This window comes from Scatophagus argus, chromosome 7, assembly GCF_020382885.2.
Source record: "Scatophagus argus isolate fScaArg1 chromosome 7, fScaArg1.pri, whole genome shotgun sequence".
Taxonomy (NCBI): Eukaryota; Metazoa; Chordata; class Actinopteri; family Scatophagidae; genus Scatophagus; species Scatophagus argus.
Genome location: NC_058499.1, coordinates 12,545,226 through 12,566,708, shown reverse-complemented (window position 1 = coordinate 12,566,708; position 21,483 = coordinate 12,545,226). Strand labels below are relative to the sequence as shown.

General features: G+C 41.5%; 1 long non-coding RNA gene across 1 annotated transcript in view; it reads left to right on the top strand.

Moving 5' to 3' along the window:
• Positions 1-20,097, top strand: part of LOC124062133 — a 68,010-nt gene extending 47,913 nt beyond the window's left edge. Inside the window, exons 3-4 of the long non-coding RNA XR_006843867.1 lie at positions 17,280-17,386; positions 19,811-20,097. This is a non-coding gene — a long non-coding RNA (uncharacterized LOC124062133). The remainder of the gene's footprint in view (positions 1-17,279; positions 17,387-19,810) is intronic.
• Positions 20,098-21,483: the final 1,386 nt, after the last annotated feature.

The following is a 21,483-nucleotide window of genomic DNA, read 5'->3' as shown; positions in this document are numbered from 1 at the left end:
AAAGATATCATTGTTGCACATTATTTCCCCCCATGGAGACCCCAAATGCATCTGTATCTGAAGTGACATCCACCCCCATGCACTCAGAGTATATTTCGTTTTAGGGGACAAAGGCCCTCCACCACAGTGCAGCGAGGGCTGAGCTTAACCAGTCAGTCCTTCTGCTGCCATGCAGGCCTTCAGAGGACTTGTAGTGGGCTACAAAGTACCGATATTCAGTGTGATTCCTTTGCGGTATGTAAACAATAAAATGTTTGTATAAGAAAGCAATTAATTGTATTTGAAATGTCGCACCATAGTATGATGCATAAAACAGAGAGAAAGACATTGTTTCTGAATAAAATAGAAGCCAATTGACCAAAGTCTTCCAACACAGGAAACAAATTTCTAACTGATACAGCTGTCCATTTCAGAATGACAGGATACAGTTTTGTTCAGCAAGTGAAATTGAAGAGAAATCCTGTGCCAAAGAAAGAGGCTTTGCCGTAATCTACAGCAACAAATTCATTCCCAATAGCAGTTAGAGTAAACCAATGAATATTTAGCATACACATAAATGTTTATTGTGTTTGGGGTTTATTTCAACATTGCTGTGCAGTAAAATTGTATGCTAGAGTTTATACACTACGTTTGTAGCAAATGTGGAGCCTCCTGCTCCTCAGTCTGTCTGTCCCCTCAGAGTCCTTATGCACGTTGACATCGACTTTTCTTATTATCAGATGTAGCCAAAAGGTTATTTCGTCTGGCCTGATGAGACGGACTGCAACATTGGCTACACTGTGATTGCCTTAAAAGCCAAAAGCATGGCCAGAGCAAAATGCAGTGTTGGTTTTAACAGTATAGTTATCATTTCTTTTCCAAAGTATCCTTCCATGGCCTTTTTGGCAACTTATCAACACTTGCAATCCTACGCAGTGAGTCTCAAGGAGAGCTGCAGGACACAACCCATGATAGCCAAAGGGACAGCTAATTCCCAACATCTGGTACAAGCTGGTGCTGTCCGTAGTTATCACTATGATCGTAGTATCGCTGTGGTGGACGCTGCTTGGCAGCTTGTGGCATCACACTGTTGAAGAATCACCCCCATCGTGTTCTAAGCAGAACGGGCGGAGAGCAAACTGTTTCATTTCAGCACGGTGGACCACTGATGCCTGCAGTAGATCCCCTGTTATCTAATCAAACAGCACTGGTCAGTTATGATGCCAACTCCTAAATCCACAGCCGTCTGTAAAGCCGTGGGGGGAGATTAACCGCTACAGCGCCAATGTCCTACATTCAAAGACTTCCTCTTAAGATCTCTTTTCCTGGAAAGTACAGTTATCCATACAAGCAAACACAGACAGACATACACAGACATACAGCCCAAAGTAAGAGTCCTTCATGCTGTAATGGGGCTATCACAAAGACCACACAGCTTGCATTTTGGAAGAAGACTTGATGCTTTCTAAACCCTCTTTGTCCGAGACCTCTAGAGTCTCTCAAAGAGGCTTGAGCCTCTGCCATCATAGAGCTTTGGAGAATGTGTTGTTTTGCCATATAGGTGCTGCCTTGTGTCCCACATAAGCAGAAGAGAATAAGAAAGGTGGCCCAAGACATTTATCCTTTCTGTCTTGCAGTCTGCAGGAGCCCTAATAAGACCACACTTTCTACAGTTACACTGCTATGTGGGTGCACTTCATTATAACCCAAGAAGCAGAAGCTCTCACATAGCAAGCATAGAGCTCTGGGCACTTTTTTAATATTTATATCACAGTCTGGCGTGGCAGTAATGATATTAGGGAGCTGACGAAATTCTCCACCCAGCTGGACATGTTAATTGAGAAGCCACGATTTAAAGGCAAAGTTCACATTTGTGCAGATGGTGGGACAATGCAAGATGGCAGACCTAGGTCAGTGTCATTTCCAAGCTATACCTTAATGGCAGCATTTTTTTTCTCTCTTCCTCCTTTTTTTTCCCCTCAAGTTTGACACATACTAGTCCCCGAGGTCCATAGCAGTCTTTGAGGCTGGTCCCTGTACCTTAGTGCCCTTGACGGAGGACTATATTTTATAGCTGACATAATTGCAAAATTCTGTGTCCCACCTCCACTTTCAGAGTTGGTGTGTGCATTTTTGTGGCATGAATATGTGATCATGTGAGTCTGTATTATAGAAATGAAATGGTTTCATTTAAAGGAAAGAAAAGACAGTGTTTTCTTTTATGTTTGTCTTTTTTTCCCCTTGATGTTAATGAGCTTTGAGGGTGAAATGCATAATGAAAAATTAGCTGGACTGAGCTGCTCATTTGTTATCAAACGCTGGTAACTGCCGTAGGTTACCATGCTGGATATCTCCGCCCTGGAGATCTGTGCCTGAATGTTATGGGACTTTGTACAAATATCACATGAAACAGGACATAATTTCACTGGAGTCACTTGCCGCAGGGCCCAAGTTTATCTCCTCCAAATACTTGTCCCCTCACTTAGAGACTTGTCCTTTATAAATTATATGCTGCATTGTGTGGTGATAATGTGACCATAAATCAATAGTATTTGTATGATTTCAAATAACAATGTTGGATTTAAAATAGATAATCGAGGCTAATTAAATTATAAAGTTATATTACGCCAGTTTAAACACTAAAGATGATTACGCTGCGTGCAGGTGCCACTGATAGTCATTGTGCTGGGAAGCCTAACAGATGGGTTCATCCTTAGCGAGATGGATACTGTCGCAGCACACATCTACATCAAATTTGAGTACCCAGAGTGAGTCCTCCCCCCGCTCTGACCATACACCGGAAAGCAGGTGTCTGCTTAATAATTTGGTCAAAGATCAGTGAGTTAAAGGTTGAGGCCAGGGGCAGAGAGGGCCGGGGTCATCCTGGTGGTAGGGAGGTGGTGAGACATGATCTCCTCAAGTCTGGAACAGCCAAACCCCAAGGTCATCCATTAGTGCTCTGGCCCATTGGTGCTGGAAGACCCACAATAAATTTACTGTGCACCCTTAACCCTTTTAATACTCACCATGACCCAGATGAGGAGATCAGCTCCCTTAGGGAGGGGCACATTACATTATTAGCACTGTGCATCCATTGACAGCTATTATATTCTAACAGTGTATTATGGGTGACTTCATACTGTAAATACTTCAACACAAATCCTAGAAAATAAGGTGCATTACAATCATTCTTTTAACAAATTTGTTTAATTTTGGCTTGAGTATGTTTTAATCAGTGAAATTGCCTGAATGAGTCTGCTTCTGAGTCGTGTTAATAATATAATACTGTGAGTGAGATTGCATCTTTAATTTAAATTACTGCAAGATATTTTAATATCTAGAATCCCTCCCCTGGCCATCTGTGATCAGTTTCAAATGTGACGATGATAGTGTCAGTGTCTGGCCAAATTCTTAGAGAACATCTGAGTTATGACTGATCATTATCTGCTCTTTCAAACAATGAACAACTTATCTACCTTTAATGCAGTTCATTTTTCTATTCTTACAAGAAAAGGTGAGGCTGCAAGGAAGAAGGAGAGTGAAATGTCAACAGTGTCAACCACTCTCTTTAAATAGGACTCTCCTATGATCCCTTGCTACCATACTCGGTCAAACTTTTCCAGGTGTCAAGACTGGGCGTCAGAAAAAGAAATTAAAGTGACATAGTGTTGACAGGAAGAAAAGACATTCCAGTTTTCACCCCTCTCAGGACAATGAGGGAGCCATCACCTCGGCTCAGACACAGGCACTAATGAATCAAGCAACACCTTAACTTCAGCTGTGCAGGGGACTTTTGGCCGGGGGCACCCATATAGTGTCATTGATAATGGGATCCTCTATTGGACTGCTGTTGATTTGATGTCTACTGCAACCTCTCCCATGGCCTGCCATTTTGACACAGCTTAATTTTGCCCCTTGCTCATGAAGACATCCTGTTAGAAGGTGTTGCACAAGTGTTAGGTCTTCATCTTTCCTGGTTATGTCTCCCCTCTCAGAGCCCGCAGACACAGCAGTGTTTTATTAAGCAAAGACTGGTCAGTTCCGTTTATTTTACCCACAAGTTACATGTGTAATAATGCAGGTGTGGGTGGCAGCATTGTGTTGAAATAAGGTTCTTGGAATTTACCACGTGTAATGCACAAGGATAGAAAGAATACTAGAATATTTTACTCAAATAAAAGTACCCCACTGTTATTTTAGATAAATGTCAAGTAAAAATGAAACTGCTTGCGTAAAAATCTATTTGGATAAAAGTCAAAAATATGTCAGTTAAAATATGCTATACTGAGTTAAAGTTAGTGTGGTGTATTTTTAATTTTAAAAGGGTTGTGGTTGGGGGCGCAGAATCTTATTTGATGATAATATAATATTATAGAGCAATTAAATTAAACAACCTTTTGGATAAAATAAATTGCATTAAGTGTCAAAGTATACACTAGTCATGCCACCAAGTCCTGATCTCCAAACCAAGTATAAGTCCCTTTGCAGCCTGTGCATGCAGGGGAGTATCAATTATATATTCAACTTTCTCCTCACTATAACCTCGACTAGAACTGACCCTGAAAGAGGACAATCAAACAAGATGACTGACTAAATTGAAAGGGAGCAATAAATTGTACACATTAATACTTGGATAACCAACAGGAGATTAAAGGTAGACACACGGTTTTAGTCTGGTATTGTTAGGGTTTACTGAGAATTCAAAATGCTCTTAAATATTGGATTTTAATGATATGGGAGGCTTTTCGAGCTCTGTCTTCTTGCATTCACCATATGATGCTTGCTAATATAACGTGTAAGCTAATACCGTGAGCTAACCTGATTAGCATTAGTGTAGTTGCTGTACGAGTCAAAAACTGGCACAGTGCCAAACGTTTCTGGTTGGAACTTTTATACACTGATGTTCTGCATTTTCCAAGATGTAGATAATTAGACTGTTAATTAGACTGGTAATGCTGTAATTGTTTGGTTCACTGAAAACAGTCTATTAATGAAAGAACGTTTTGTACCAAATGGTTTGTGATTAGTATTTGTACCATTACTCCCCTTAAAGTAACAATCTGTTGTGTAACGTTTTGCATATAACGCAGGTTATAATTTGACAGACAATAATATAAATGATTGGCAGAAAGTGGCAATAATGGTATTGAGAAAAAACTACCGTAATATTACTTGTTAAAATATATCAGCCTCCAGGACAGGACACGTCAGTTAAAATGAATTTCCTTAGAATATGATAAGAAATTATGGATTAATTCACACATTTTTTTCTGAAATGAAGTGTTGAAGCGTTGTGTATGGGCATCATTATACCACATGAGAGGATTATCATTGGATAATGTCTTAATAATGAAGTCTTAAGTCTTAATCACGCTCCTCGCAGGTTGTCTGTATGTCCACCTTCCCTTATATGTCCCCACTTTTCCTGTCTTATGCTGTTGTTCGTCCCCCCCCGCCCCCACCCCAATAGACACACACCACGCACCCCACAACATCCCCCCGCGTGCAAGGCTGGTGGCTCTATTGTGTGACCTGTTCTCACACTGTTCCATCTCAACATCACGCAGCCAGCCTTTCACAGCAGCAATTCATCAGCAACAATCACACACTCACGCCTCAAAAAAAGACCTCTTGCTCCCTTTGCCAACCAATTAAGAGCCATCTGGGCTTGGATGCACTAAGAAAGCTATTGCAAAATCATAACTATATTCATATTTTCTTGATTTGTTTTTGATGTGGAGACTCAAATGTTTTTGAAAATCAGCTTTGTTTTTCATGATATATCCTCACTTCCTTGAAAATAAATCATTCATAAACGGGGACAGTGCGCTTATCAATATTTTGTTAATTTGCACAGAGTGGAAGGAGGGCACAACACAGTTCAAAAAACACAACAGAGCCAGCCATTGCTTTTGAAGCTGCCATGCAAGTGTGTGATTCCCGATGAACTTGAGGTCATAGATTCCCAGTGGCTGCGTAGGGCAGGGAATGGAGAGCAGCAGGGTTCAAGCCTTGGGTCACTGGAGCTTCAGAAGTGACCAGCCAGCTTTGTCCCAGGAGGGATGATGGTGACGGATTCACTGGTGTTTTCTCATGGTCCACTGAACCCTACAGCAAAGACTCCAACTTAGAGCCTGTAGAGAGAGGGAGCACTCCTCTCATCTCCAGTTCACAGAACTCCAAAAGCGGGAATGTCTCGATGGGCTCCTGGATGCCTTGAGATACATGAAATCCAGCCACAACCTCATGGTGGCACTGCCAAACCTCATTTCATTGCTCTCCTGCACGTATCATCTGCAGTACACATTAGGCCTGTGACATACACCGCAATGGTTCATTTCCCCATTGTAGGGAAGTGTTGAACCACTATGTTGTCAAGTAGGCTTTATAGGGCGACAAGATATGAATAGAAACTCCTCCCTGTCTTTTTTTCTTTTCATTCTAACAAAGTTAAAAGGCTTACTTACCCCTAATCAAAATGGCAAGCCCACTGGCATGGTATGTCCCAGCTGTGGCCCTGGCGCAGCATTTCCCTTTTCCCTGTACAAGGTTCTGGGCAGCACATCCAAGAGCTCTTGCTGTGTTATGTACTTAACTGAGGTCAGAGTTGTCATTATCTGGGTCTTGTTGGCACTAAGGGCTCCTCTGATGATAGGACTCCCTTTCAGACCTGCAGCTTTTAGCGCTCCCTAAGAGCTAACCTCTGTGAAGACCAGGCAATCGACCACCTGCAAATCTAGCCCAGGGCTGGGACTGTGTTTAAAGGAGCGTGCTTTATGACACTCTGTCACATGTGTGGCATTTGCCCTAACCTGGTGTAAGTTTAGCACAGGTGCTCTGAAATGTACCTCTGATCCTCTTTGATTGCGGAGTGAGTAAAGTTTACATGTACAGACAGGAGACTTATGCTGAGTTATTTATTAGATGGCTCATAATGACCAGAGGTCAGAGCCCTGTCATTTAAAAACAAGTCAGAATCCATAACCTGGATTCAATTACAAACTCAGAATGTATTGTTTTCTATAATATTAAAATTTTAAAGCTTACACAACATTGGCACATACTGGAAAATTGATCCTTAGAAACTTTTTGTCATGACAGAGGAAAAAACACAACAGGAGATGAGTGTTTGTGGAGGCTTAGTCTTTATTTCTTGATCTAATCACTGTTGTCTCCATTCAAGCAAAACTTCCTCATTCATATCAGCCCCATGGTGTTTCTCTGTTAGGAATTATATTTTTCAGAATATACTGCATTTTGAATAGATATAGCTCCCCCATGCCTCTGTTGTTGTTGTCTCGTTCTCTTGCTCTCCCACTCTGTCTTTCTCAGTGTCTTACAAACACACACATACACACACTGCAACTTGCACACAACCAGACATGGACGACTCTTAAAACCAGTCCCCCCCCCCCCTATAGTAATTTTGTCAGAAGTTGACAATGTCTTGATTTAGTTGTCTGGCTGTTCCGGCCAGTTTTCCCCGCTGCGCTAATGTGAACAGGACATCCTGCTGGGCACCAAAGAATACCACTTCACGGCAGCCGCATAGCTGGCAGCTTTTATTTATGGCGCTACCGAAATGAATGGGTATTAGTGTCCAAACATTTCACCATGCTCCTGCAGCCACACACAAAAGCCACTGATTTCCAGCAAATCTGCACTTATTTTATTCAAGAAGACTAAAGCTAGGGAGAGGGAGAGAGTGAGACAGACAGGGAGAGAGGGGGAGAGAGAAAACATTTATAATGACTTAAAAGACCTCAAAAGAAGAATAGGAATTGCGTTTGAAAAGGATTTACGAGACAGAAATCGAAAAGGGGAAAAAAATGGCCCCGCCATTTCACTGCATTTTTGTCAGAGTTGAAAATGGAAAATATCTATATCCCTAAAATGATTCAACTTAAGTGCTTATATTCACAAAAAACACACTTCCTCCACAATCACCCAGTTTTCAGTTGTTTTGCCCGTCAGTACAAAGCATTGTATTTTATAGGCTTGTATCAGGAAGAAAAATGTATTTTTATCATTTCTAAAATTGTCGATTTAAAGTGTCTCCACAAATCACTCTTGCTGCCATTTTGCAATCCAGGCTGCCTACTGTCTTGTTAACCTATGAATTTTAAGTGGACGGTTCCCATTAGATTGCACTAGCGCTGCTGACTCCTCTTGGCTTTTCTGTAGGGAGCAGGCTGAGGCAGAGTGCTCTCCTGGCCCGGCGCTGCACTTTGCCTGGTCTCTGTGTCCAGGACCTCATCAGCACATAGTCTGCCTGTCCTTGTGTCCCTGCCACTCACCTCCCTGCTCTTCATCTGTCATTCCTGCCCTTCTGCAAACACACTCCACTGACATTTTGAAAAACTCTGGCATTCACCCTCAATATGGATTTTTGTTGATTACAGCTTTCTGTCTGTGAAGATTGCGCGTATTATTGACTTAGCAATCCCATGACTATTTGCACAGCTTTTTCCTCCCCTCTGCATCTCAGTGAAGTCCAGCAATAATATTCACCCTCGTTTCTCATAACCTCTTTTCATTATCCTTTCTTTTTTTCATATTTTTTTTCCATATATTTTACTAACCCCCTCTGGCCACGACCCTTTCTTTATGCCACCAGAGATCAGACTTTCTGCAAAGCTTCGGTCACTGATGTCATTAAGATTGGGATCTGATACACTAGATGTCCATTGGTTAAATGCCCCTGGACTGAACTCCCTATTGTCCCCTAATTCCAAGCGGCAGCTCTGTTTCACTTGCTGCATAATAGCCCATAGGTTAAAGTTCTCCTGCTTTTGCTTTGAATTTACATCTTTCACAGGCTCCAGTCTCTTGTTCTGAGCTGGCGTTTTCTTTTTTTTCTTCCTTTCATTTCTAGCAAGCCTCATTGCCTGCAGGCAGCACGGCTGTTTGTGCTGTTGCTTTCCTGACAATCTCCCACATCCAGGCATCTTTTGGAGGGTCAGAGGAGAGCAACTTGACTTAACAGGTCAACGTAAGTGGGCTCCGCCCTTCTCCAGAGGGGAAGCCACGGAGCCCTCCATTAGGAGCTGACCTCCACGTTGCACTGGTCTGGCCCCAGCCAGGGTATCACATGGCTCTGCCTGAGACAGTCTGCTCATTAAAGCCTGCTGCCCATAGCAGGATTAAGCCTTTTCATGGTTTATCCTCTACTCTGACAACTGACAATGGGCAAGGATAGCTGCTTCAAATGGAGTGTGCATATGAATCATGGAATTATAATTGCTCTTTCATGATGAGAATATTGGAAAATCTATCCACATGCACAATGCAAAGAATTAATTGGGGTCTGTTTTCAAGGGCACATTGCTACACTATATGAGCTCGAAAAAATGGGAATGGTGGTAATGAGGCATTTTCAATAGAGCACAGCACCTGTACACAGACCACTGTTTGCACACACTCGCACACACAGATACCTTCTGCCTGTAACCTTTACCCACCATGATACTTTTACTCCAAGTTTCACTGCACTTAATACACAATGGAGTGCCCTGTTTACTTGTGTTGTGATGTTTTCAAAGAGCAACCCCATTAACAGTGGTGGCCCAAACCCCGTGACCCATTGGAAGCTTCCTAAGGGTGTGCGGGTTATGGAGGACTGTAGCTTGGGCGACGAGTAGGAAACTAAGAAGACACCACCTCTTGAGCTGTGTGGGAGGAAGAGAGCTGGTGATAGCAAGGCAACAGAGCCGCTGTCTGCAGCACCAGCCCCAGTCATGCTTCCTATTTACACCACCTCTCTGTCTGTTTTCATTATTCATATTTCATGTGGTATCCTGGCATGAAAGAGAGTTATTTCCTTCATGGTGGAGGGCAGGTTATGGCTGGCTCTCAGGTTGCACGGCTCACAACAAGTTGGGGGGTGGGTGGGGGGGGGGGGCTTTCCTGCATTCAAACCATCAAAACAGCCTGCACAAATAGAAAAGAAATATTTCCCCTGAGAACGTAATGTTCAGTCCTCTGTTGTTATCCTGTATGTGTAGCTTACCATAAATATGATGAATGAAAACCCTGAATATAAAAATCCTGAAGGGAAAATTGTCACTTTTAAATGATTGGCTATAACTGTGCCATGAATAAAAATAAAGAATCATTACCTAATTTTAAGTGTGAACAACACCATCATCATTTACATATGTAGTGAAGCTTTTTCACACTTGTCTGTAATAAACACAAAGTGATAAGGACCAGGTATATTTCAAAGGTGTTAATGAACTGCCGATTTAATGCTCTCCTTTCTATTTCAAACTATTCCACCATCAATGCCCACCTGTCCTTTTTTTTTTAAACAATGCGTGTTTTTCATTAGTTCTGATTCCGATTTGAAGTGACAGTCTGTGCAACTAATAGAGTTTCCTATGGAATGTAATAATAATAAATGCAGTTTGTCCAGTTTTCACGACTTTTTTCTTTTTTTTTTTTTTACTTTTTCAATACTTATGGAAAATGTAAAAATAAATGAATAACATTTCTAGATTCTAAATTTAATGACTTTTTTTTGGCTGATTAAAATTTAAAGAAAAAGACTGAATAGAATAGAAAGACCACATGGTAAACTTGTGTGGGAAATTAATTTAGTTTTGTGAGCAACAGAGAAATTCTTTTGGAGAGCTGTTAAAAACCAAAAGAGGCCGGAGAAAAGATGAACTGAAAGTCTGTTAGCAGCACAATTAAACTCTGGTAATGAGGTCAGACATCAGATCCAGTGCAAGTGATATCATTACACAAGCTGAACGGATGGGCCGCTCCAGCAGCCATGCTCTCTTGCTGTGGGATTATACTCACTGTCCTGAGGGCAGCACTTTTACTAGGCTGACCCCTGCCTGCCACTGGGGCACCAGCCACCCCCTGGGCTCTTAGGGGCTTTGGCCCACAGTCCTGGTGCCAGTGGCACCAACAGGACTGTGGAGAAGTGAACTGTGCTGCCACGTGGAATGACAGGACTCGCCACTCCATTAGGAAGCACAGAGACAGGCAGGCACCAGCACACAATCCACTCTGTGTTGCCAACTACGAATTACTGGGTTCCTCTATTTCAGTCAGCTCATTTGTAAAAACCAACTAACAATGACAAGGTGATAAAAGGACATTGTATCAGTGATTATGTTTGAACCGGTTGATGGTTAAGGTATGGCTCACAAGCAAATCACAACATTTTTCTGCAAAAGGAATCCTTTCTGCACAGTTAAAAACCATGGTTCATACTTGCAAACAAGATTGAAATAATGAAACATACAGATTGGTAGCAGTCTAATTTTCTTTCACCATTGTCTAAAGCCTCGTTTGCAAAGTCCCTAGCAGGAGTCGGCTTAATTTGTCTTTTCTTATTTGGTCTGCTTGTGTGTTTTGTGCTGTTCCCTTTTTTGTCTCCCGTGATTACTTTGAGGATATCGTTATGACATTCAGCAGCAACAATAATTCTTCTGTTCTAATTCATATCAATTAGTAGGCGATGGTTATTCAAACTGACGGCACAGTGTATCTTGAAAGGCTTGCGAGGATGTTGTGGCGGCAGCATCACTGTGCAGCCAAAAGCCACCCTCCTTTCCCCCCTTCTTCCCCCTTTCTGTCTTTCAGTCCACAACAAGGGGCTCCAAGCAAAGAGGACAATACAAGTCGGAGCCAGTACTTTGATAATTAGTTATTGATTGAGAACAATGGCATGGCGTACACTGTCGTATTAGCTAGACGCCAGTAGGTCGCGACACCAAGAGCAGCCATCAAGAAACGAGGGCCAAAACATGCCTGACTCCCCTAATAAGATATTCCTTCATGTTTTTCTCTTTCATTTCCCTCCTCTTTTTCCTTCCTCAGGCATGTTAGTGTTCAGGCTACATGGGGTCAAAAGTATTAATGCTTGTGCACAAACGAGTGCCTGATGAAGGAGAATTTAATTAGAGAATGCCCACTCGAGCTTCCCATACCACAGTGCCCTGTTTTGTTTTGTTTTTTTTGTTTTTTTTTCTTTGTTTGTGGGACTTTTCATTGCTAGTTTCCCAGAAAAATAACAAGAAAAACAGCATTTAAAAATGTGACTTTCTGTGGCACTGCTAGCATTGTTTTCATAATACACAAAAACAGTGATTGCCAAGTGAAACCTGCACAAAAATACTGTGAAGCAGGGTTATATATCAAAGACCACCAATTCAAAGAAGCGTAATGTTTGTAGAAATTATATTTTGTGGCGAGAGTCTGTTGAATCGGCCTCAGACAACATTTAAATAGAAAAAAACACAGTATCCGGTATTATTTTACTCATGTGATTGACCTAAACTGTGAATCACGTTCTCTCAGACAATCAAGAGAGAAAACAGATGCATCTCACCGAGCAGAGTGGTAGCTGTGTGTTTGCAGTGGCTCATGCATGTCAGAGATGGTGTCAGTTGGTGAAAGTTTGGCTTATAACCAAGGCGTGTTTACATATAACAGACTATCTTCAAATAATTGTAGGTCTCCTTGCTAAAGAGGGACGTGTCAGGTTTGGCATCAGTGTGAAAGAAGCTCCCTAACTCACTTCACCTGATCCGTGGCCTGTAAAGATGCACCTGGCATTAAACAGACAGGGCAGCAGCGTCAACTGAACAATAGAGGACTGTCAGGACCGACAGCAGGGCACGGCTCTACCATCACTGCTCTGACAGGGAGGGTCTCAGAGGGTAAACTGCTTTGCTGGAACTAATTAAACAGATGAAGTTATGACATGAATATGCAGATGTTGTTTACATTTTACCATATGGTATTATTTCAGGTAATAACGCACAGGAGAGTCTTCCCACTCATTAATGTGAAAGGATGGAGTGAAAAGACTGTCTATCAAGAGACACTCGGAGCGTGTTTGAGAAATATGATCAGACTGACACTCGGGTGTTGAAATCTATTTCAAGCCACTCAATTAACATACATGTTGATAGCTATTACAGTTTGATTTAAATTGTTAGCAGGGTAGATGTTGGACAGGCACTGAAAGTAGAATTTATCAATTTTCTTCAAATCTTTCTCAATGTGTCATATTACTTCTAATTTAAAGTGTAAAAGTAATTATCACAGCACAGTGTCTTGTTACCTCGCACGACAATATTTTGCTTTAACTAATCCACAGCCCAAATTCAATAGTCACTTTCATTTTTCAGAGCTGCTGTTTGTCAGTAGGCCTCAGTACACCTGTGGTAAACCCAGTTTAATTTTCAGTGCACAACCTGCATTTAACTCAAGTTCTCTTTTTTTATTATTATTTTAAACCAAAGTGTTAAAAGTAGTAGAACTGTCTGACTTCGTTTTCCCCCAGTTTTGTGTGCAGCCTTACCATTCCCTCAGAGCGGGTGCTGAGAGGTTAAGAGGGAAAGGGCCGATGGAGTCGCGTTTAGTAAGAAGTGTGGGATCACGGGGGCCAGCTGGTGGGGTGATGGGGAACGTAATTGTGCCCGCTGTGTGGATAGGGTGGGGTGGGGTGGGGGGTGGTGAAAGGATGGGGTGAGAAGCCCTGGAAAAAAGGGAGGGGAGGGGACACCTCAATTACCTGTGCTCCCTCTGACCCCTCTCTGCCTCTGTCTCTCCACGGACAGACCCGCTGTCTGAGAGGCGGGGCGCATTTCCACAGGCAGATGCACATCCCCCTCCTTTGTTCAAGATAGCATTCGCACGTTTTCCTGAGCTGCAGAAATTTAATTGCAACAATCTCTTTCTCCTTTATTTGTCACTGTCAAAAAAATCAGAATTTTTTTTTCTTAAAAAAAAAAAACAAAAACAAAAAAATCAAAGCATTTTTCTTATGTGTATTTGTATTTGATCATGGGACTTGGTCAGGCAATATCAGATTAAAGACATACAACAAAATAAAAAGCGAATTTACCTGAACTGAGCAATTCTCTCAGACATATTCAGCAGGTTACATGCAGCTGTCATAGTTTGTTTTGGAGCTCCTGCTTGGGCTAATACAGTAAGTGACAGAGACTGGTGTAAAATCAATACTTCACAGGAGTGTGATGTCTTAATAAACTCTCTGTGTTGTTCAGACAGGAAAGCTAGACATGTACGAGAAGGACTACAGCGCAGGCCATTGTGAAGCTGTCAAGTCTAGTCCTCAAAAGCAGATGAAGCTGTCAGATTATTAATATGTTTATACTGACAGGCCCCAAGTCCACCCCTAAAACCCTTCCCTCTTTCAGTGTCTCTCAAAAAATATGCTCAGCTTCAAAGACAGAGGCCACGAGGTTGGATGCAAGGTCAAAGGCCAAATACATTTTGAAAGCAAATTCTCTTGCTTTTGCAACCTGTTTTTATTGCTGTCGCTCCCCTTCTCTGTGGCGACCATTCAGCTGAAACTTAGGCTGAATTGGCAGCAGCTTTCAAAGCGCTTGGCAGCCTGGTGATCCTCAGGAGCTCTCAGCTGACATCTCTCTGGGCTTGTCTTTGCTCAGGGGTCAGCGCGAGCCCTGACTCCCAGGACCCACTCACTCAGGCGCTACCATGAGTCAGTCCCGCAGACTGAAATTAAAATGTGAAAAGCTGTGCGACTGAAGGCATTCCTCGCCCCCCATGGCATTTTCCTTTCTGTGTGACAGTTCCTCTGAGACTGCTTTTTCTTTCATGTTTCTTTTTTTCCCTTTAGATTATTTAACAACATGCGAACAGAGCTGTCAAGGAGAGACATGCTTGATCGACAGAGCAGGGGAGTGTCCTAGTCAACATGGGGTTAAATTCGATTTTCTGCATGTTCAGTACGCGAGTCTCAAGCCAGTTATTGCCTTGGCTTGATGTTTTTTGATGGATCAATTATCCATTATAACATGTTGCGAAGCCAAACATAACAGCAGCTATGACACCTGTCACAATCTTCTGTTAGGGTAAGGAAATTGAAATAATTTAATGACAGCTAATTTAGTCTTTGTTTTGAATCTCATTATGGCCACAGTAATTGTGTTCTATAAAAAACTGAAAGTGAAATATGACCGTGCATTCAAAGTAAAGTACCCAGACTAGAGCTATTAATTTGATATCTCTCAGTGAAAACAGGAGGGAATAAATTGTGCTTTATCAGATTTGAACAAACAGGTTTGAAAAGACTATGAGATCTTGCAGATATTTTTTTCTACTTTCAAGTCCAGTTTAAATTAAGTTAAAGTCAGAGGTAGCACTGTGGAAAACGGACACACGGACAACATAAATACCAAGAAGTATTGTTGATGACCACAGAAAAACAGTGTCAAGAAATGTAGAATTTAGAATATAGATTTTATTATCCTTTTTTTGAATAGTTGTTACCTAGCAATATAAAACTGCCATCTATATGACCCCCACATGTTTTCTGACATGCAGTAATCGCCACATCATATTTAACATCGCACCACCTAACAAGTCAAAGATTACTTCGGACTGGGACAAAAGCGCAGAGAGCTGAATAGATGTGATATGCTTGTCAATAACAACGTATGTGAGAAAGCTGCGTGGGAGCGTCTTATCGGTACATGTGTGCATATACTTGAATTTGCAAGTAAAGAGCCTTATTGGGATTACCCACGGTACATTCTAGTTGGCATCATAAAGAGAAAGAGGGACTAGATGTGTCTCCCCTTTTTTTTTTTTTTTCCAGGGATTCAGTAAGCTCTCTGTCAATGGTTTGGAGTTGAATTGCCCTGGATAGCTCCCCTCATTCCATGGAATGATCTCAGACCTAATTTACTGGGCAGCTCAGGATCCAAAGCATACAAGGCTCTCCTCTGCATAGAACGTGTGAAATAGATAGAGCAGACATCCCTCAGATGTGCTGAAGTAATCTTCAGCCAGAGCTGGTCCAGCAGGCCTCACCCCTAAAGGGATTGATGCAGTGTCAAAACCTTTGGCTCAGGGGTCATCCTCTCTTCTTGCCTCCCCAATCTGACAAAAGCTGAATTTCTTTCCCTCACCATTCGTTTCTCTTTTTTCTTCTATTGAATTCATCAGCGAGGGAGGCATGAGATGAGAGATGTGAATGAAACATTTTCATTAGAAGGGAGGAGAATCCCCGGTCAGAGACAAGTCCGGAGCTGATCTGAGAGCCAATGACATCCCCACCAATTCTTTCTTTTTTTTTCTTTTCTTTTTTTTTTGTCCCTCTTACTTTACCCAGCTGTCACTCTCTGCGGTATGTGGCAAGCTGATTGAAATCAGCACTGTGTCAGGGCCGTCATATCTCAGAAAGACATAAAACATGCAGAAACATCAATAAGCAACAGGCCGCTGACAGCTCTCAGGCACCGATGCCGGCGAGGAGAGATGAGGGGAAGGTTAGGACTCTGGGGGGATGCTGTGCAGTTGAAGTGTCTTCTTCAGGCTTCACTGAGACCCAGGGAAGACAAGATAAAGTCTATCAGGTTATCGCCTAGTTCAAGTTGCTTCTCGGACAGCAGGGCCACTGGGACACTGGATGTCAGAAGATCTGGACTTGTGCGTGTGTGTGTGTGTGTGCGCACAAGCTTGTACGTGTGTACAGTAAGCGCGTCCGTGTGTGCGCTCATGCAGGTGTATAGTATTTGAGGGAAGATCCGAGACAGATGTTCCACCCGCTACCAGCTGCAAATCGGAGGTTGATTTTGATGGAAATTAAGAGAAAATAATTTTTCACCGCATGATCAACATTGTGTCATACACTAAATATAATTTATGAATTTATGTGATGGGCTCAAACTGTCAAATGAGTGTTTTGAATTAGATTTCTTGGTTTTTGTATTTGTAGATATATATATAATATATATTATATATAGATATAACAAAATATTTTTTTTTCTTAACTATGACATTGCATGCATGCTTTTCTTGTCATATGTGCTTGTAAAATAAGATTGATGATGCATTAGTTACCAAGTAGAGAGGGCCAAAAGATGCTTTGGGATTTTCAGTGTGTATTTAATTCACTAATGGAGGTAAAGGTGATAGTCTGTTAGATCACAGCCTGACACTAACACTTACCACTGCTAATTAGCCAAGTTTTTAGCCCAGAGAAACTGCTGAATCTCTGGTTTCTCGCACCGGATAATGGTCATCACGATGCCCCAACCTACCTGTGTGGAATTATGATACGGGACAAATGATCAGCTTTACAGGACCCTGACTTTGACGAGGGAAATTCACCAGTAATTAGCATGACACAGGAGTTGATGAAGGGAGCGGAGTTTTGGCTGAAGTGGAAGTTTCCCCAAAGTTGAAGCCTATTATTTTTCTGTTGATGGGTTAACGTTGTGGACAGGCGCCCATCTGCATATCAAATGTGACTCCCATTATTTTATGTTTCTCTCTGCTAACAGCGCCTCCCAGCACTCCTCCATGTTCTCCTCCATCTGCCTCCTGTCCATTGATCAGCCTTCCAGGGCATCAGTCTGTTTAACATCTGCTACAAGTTTCAGCAGCTCAGGTAACTATCTAGCTTCTCTCCGCCGCCTATTGATCTTCATGTCCACCTGCAGGAACATCTGTTTCGGCATGTCGTTTGTCAACACAGTCAACTACCTTGTTTCGCTTCACATCGTGTCCACTTTCACTCACTCTCACAAAGGGGTTTTACTCCTGGATGCGTGTTAAATTGCTGTTTGCATTGCTCTAACAATGAATAATATATTAGTCACTCATAGCGAATACATCTTGGCAAATAAAGTGCTGTACTATAATTCAATTGAATCAGTACAACTAAAACCAAATATAACTTTCAATTTTATTTAAACATCCAACTTTAATTGCAAATTACTTTATCTACCAAGACTTTTACAGTACATTTGAAGAAGCAAACAAATCTACTGAACTGATTAGAAATTATTAGATTTGGAGAAAATTAAATTTAAACAAAATGCCATTCACAAAGCAAACCACATGACAAAATAAATTATTTGAATATATTTTTTTTTTTCAGATGAAGAAAATGTGCTTTAACTGCTTTATAAATTCAGTTTTAAAAATAACATTATTTCAGTGGTTTAAGACAACAGGGCACATTGTATTTCCTGTTTTTAATATCACTCTGGGCAGAACACATGAGAGGGAGTCTCGGGCTGAGAAGAGCTCGCATCTACAAATTTGTCTCCATCACAGGCTTCCAGAGCTCGGAGGAACCGCTGTTGCACAGTTTAATTTGCTCTTTTGTAATGATGGGGCGTAGGTTAGTTAATTTCAATTTTTGATTTCAAAAGCTATCAAATACAGCTCAGATGAGAAATCAATTTTCCCAGCTGCCCTGGCTTTGTGGTGAAAAGAACTCCCGCCATTGGTGAGCAGCCCGTCACATGACCGAGTCAGGGATTAGTTCAGTAGGCCCATGTTGCCACCACCTCAATTACAGGCTGCCTCTTGTCATTTACCTCTATAACATCTCATTCTCAGACACAACTCATATTTAATTCATGAAAGCCTGCACAAGAGTAATTGTAATATAGATTGTTATAGAAAATTTGATCAAATTTAGGCAGCAACTTTTTGTTTTGCATTCCAGCAGCGGTGATTGTGCCACTGGCTGTAATTTGGGCTGAAGAACGAATGTCTAATTTTGCACTGAATAAAAAATATATACTAGAAAAGTATTTAATTTAAAAAATGCGTAACTCCATCACATAGCAATATGTACATATATTTTAAACAAAATAACTGTAAAAAATATCAGCAATGTTTTTAATTGGAAAGGTAGCGTCCTGTGTTGTAGACGATGGCAGTCATCATTATTAGGTCTGTTGTGTGACGAGTGGACGGAAAAGGTGACAATAAGCACTCACATTAATACACCCTGTTCTGTTTGAGTGCAGACGGTGTATAGGACTCTTTGATTTACATTTGTTAGCATTAACATGGCCACATATCAATACCTAACCTATCGTGTATCAATAAATGACATGTAAAAAGGAGGCCCTCTTTGCTCAAGACATAAACTTCACTCTATAAACAGACGCGTGCTGAATGAGCGCTCTAAAATATTTTCCTTCAGATAATTGTCGGAAATTCCTTTTTATGATACGTGCGTTTAATTGTTGACACTACCGAAAAAGGCTCAAAGCATTTCGGACGGCGTGCGCGAGCTTATTTTACATCCTTCTGAAGCTTTGATTTGGAAATTGATTCCATTCCAGCATTTCTTTCTCTCAAACGAGCCCTCTCTTCCTCTGCACAACACAAATTGACAATTTGCTCAGCAATCAAAGAATCTCCTTTTCATATGGATGAGTTCGCGGAACAACAGATAGAGTGGAGGCAATTTCTGGACATATCATGAGATTATATGTTTGACAGTTGCGTTATTCTATGTGGTTTCTATGACAACTGGGTGAGGCCTCCAATAAAACCAACCTCAGCTGTCATCTCTTCACCTAAAAGCTTTGTAATTGCTCTCATTTGCATACTACAATTAAGTGTGTTAGCTCACAGCAAGAACAATCAACCTCCACTAAAGACTGGGGATAGTATAATTATTATATCAGTGGATTTGTATAAAACATTACTGACGAGCCTTTGTTTCACGTCGGCATTGTGCTGCCGGGCTAGTTTTACCACTTATTTTTGTAAAACACGCATATATCACAGACTGAGATGGGTAATGCATAGGCACTGGTTACAATGATGTTGTCGTTCCCATCTTTAATCAGAGCTTCAATCAAAGCGTTTATTCCAGAAATGATCGTTTATGTTCCTGTCTATCGAAGATATTTTTATCCATTTTTTTCATAGGCTTTTTGACTCAGTGGTGCACTTGACTAGCTGGAAAGAGAATGATTTGCAGTAGTGGGAGACAGTTTGAACTGCTGATTGAATGGAAAGGTTATGTGCATCGGGCTCTAAGCATTGTTTCTCTTTCCCTCAGATGCGCAGAGGCTGTAATGAAGAGCTCTTGAACTCTCTGTCAGAGAAGTAGTGACAGGAGTTCAGGAGGATGCCTCTTCGGCTCTGCTGGACGTATGAGAAACACACACACACACATAAACACACGGGTACACATACACCCAGAGATAGCAACTAACAGCTAATACAAAATCAAAATGAAACTGTCACTCATACATTATTTCACAAATCACTAGTTTTTCATCTAAAGTGTCCAATGTTCAATTTTTTTCTGCTTATATTGGAAAAATATAAAAAATCTATCTCTGTGCTTCTTTTCTTTTATTTCCTGCTTTCCTCTTAATATTATTTATTTTGGGAGATTTGACATGAAATTAGAGGTTACAAACTTCATATGACAAACATCCTTTTAGTGGCGTAACTCAGGTTTCTGATCTGTAAAAGCAGGCATTTTTCCACCCTTCCCAGCTTCATTATCAAACGTGTAATACAGCAGCACATCTTTGGCCAGGTACATTTGATTTTGAGTTTTGCCTTCAGGCCCTGAATTGAAATGGAAGACCAAATGGCACAAATGGCAAGTGCGCCATTCCTAGCTCTGTGCAGCCTCCCAACACAAACTGGTCAAGCAGAAATGAGACCTGCATCAATTTTAATTTGTATTTATCCTGCTGATGACCCGCTCCTTTCACTCTGCCTTTGGAGGCACAAATTACACCCATCATAACTCTGATTCCAGCGGCCCACGGTGTGCTATCAGGAAATTAACATGGTTATATACCACCAGCGGGTTCAAGGTGTCACAACACAATTATACAATCATGCAACCTGACGAGCTCTGACTGGTCGCTGGTGTATGACAACTAAGCTAGAGGGCTACACTGTCTGTCACATCCAGGCGGGTAAGATAAGTTCACTGAAGAGTAGACTGTGCCTCAGTGTCTGCTTCTCTCTATCTAAATCAGTTAAATATCACATGGCTGCTGCAGTCTGGGCTGATTTTTTTTTTTATGTTTTTTTTTTTGTATGTGTGGTGGTGGTGGTTGGGGGGGGGGTACATAAAGACCCACATCTGAACTTATCTTTGACTTGTCAGGTTTTTATTCCCTGCAGCAAATTGAGCCTGCAGAACTTGTAAAAACATAAATCAAAGTCATATAACGTGGGGCGTCTCTGTGCATCATTAATAGAATTAAGTCATCAGTGAGGAAAGTTTAATGTAAAACCTCATACATACTGCAGTGCTGTGCAGCAGCAGCCTGTGACTTTCAATCAACCCTAATCCTTGTATCTCATAAAACTTCGACCAAAAAAATGAAGGGAAGCTCCCCTGCCTGGATCCCCCGTGTGCTCTCAGTGTCAAGCCATTAGGCTGTGTGAAATGAGGTGCCACTCATGAGTTATAATGCAGCACATCTATAGATGCAGTGGTAAAATATAGCCCTTCAATGCTCAGTTTTCTGTTGGAGTTGGGAAAATAATTCTGCTCTGATAGTGGGCCATCCTGCAATATCCCAATTCAAAGTCACAAAGATATGAAGAGGGCTGTTGGATAAATTCAAAATAATCCACTTCAGCATAGCTGTGAGATTAATGGGAGGAAAAAAAAACATGTGTGTTTGCTCATGCATCTGTGTGCTAGAGCAAACGTGTGTGTCTGTGTGAGCAATGACGACTGATGAATAAAATATATCA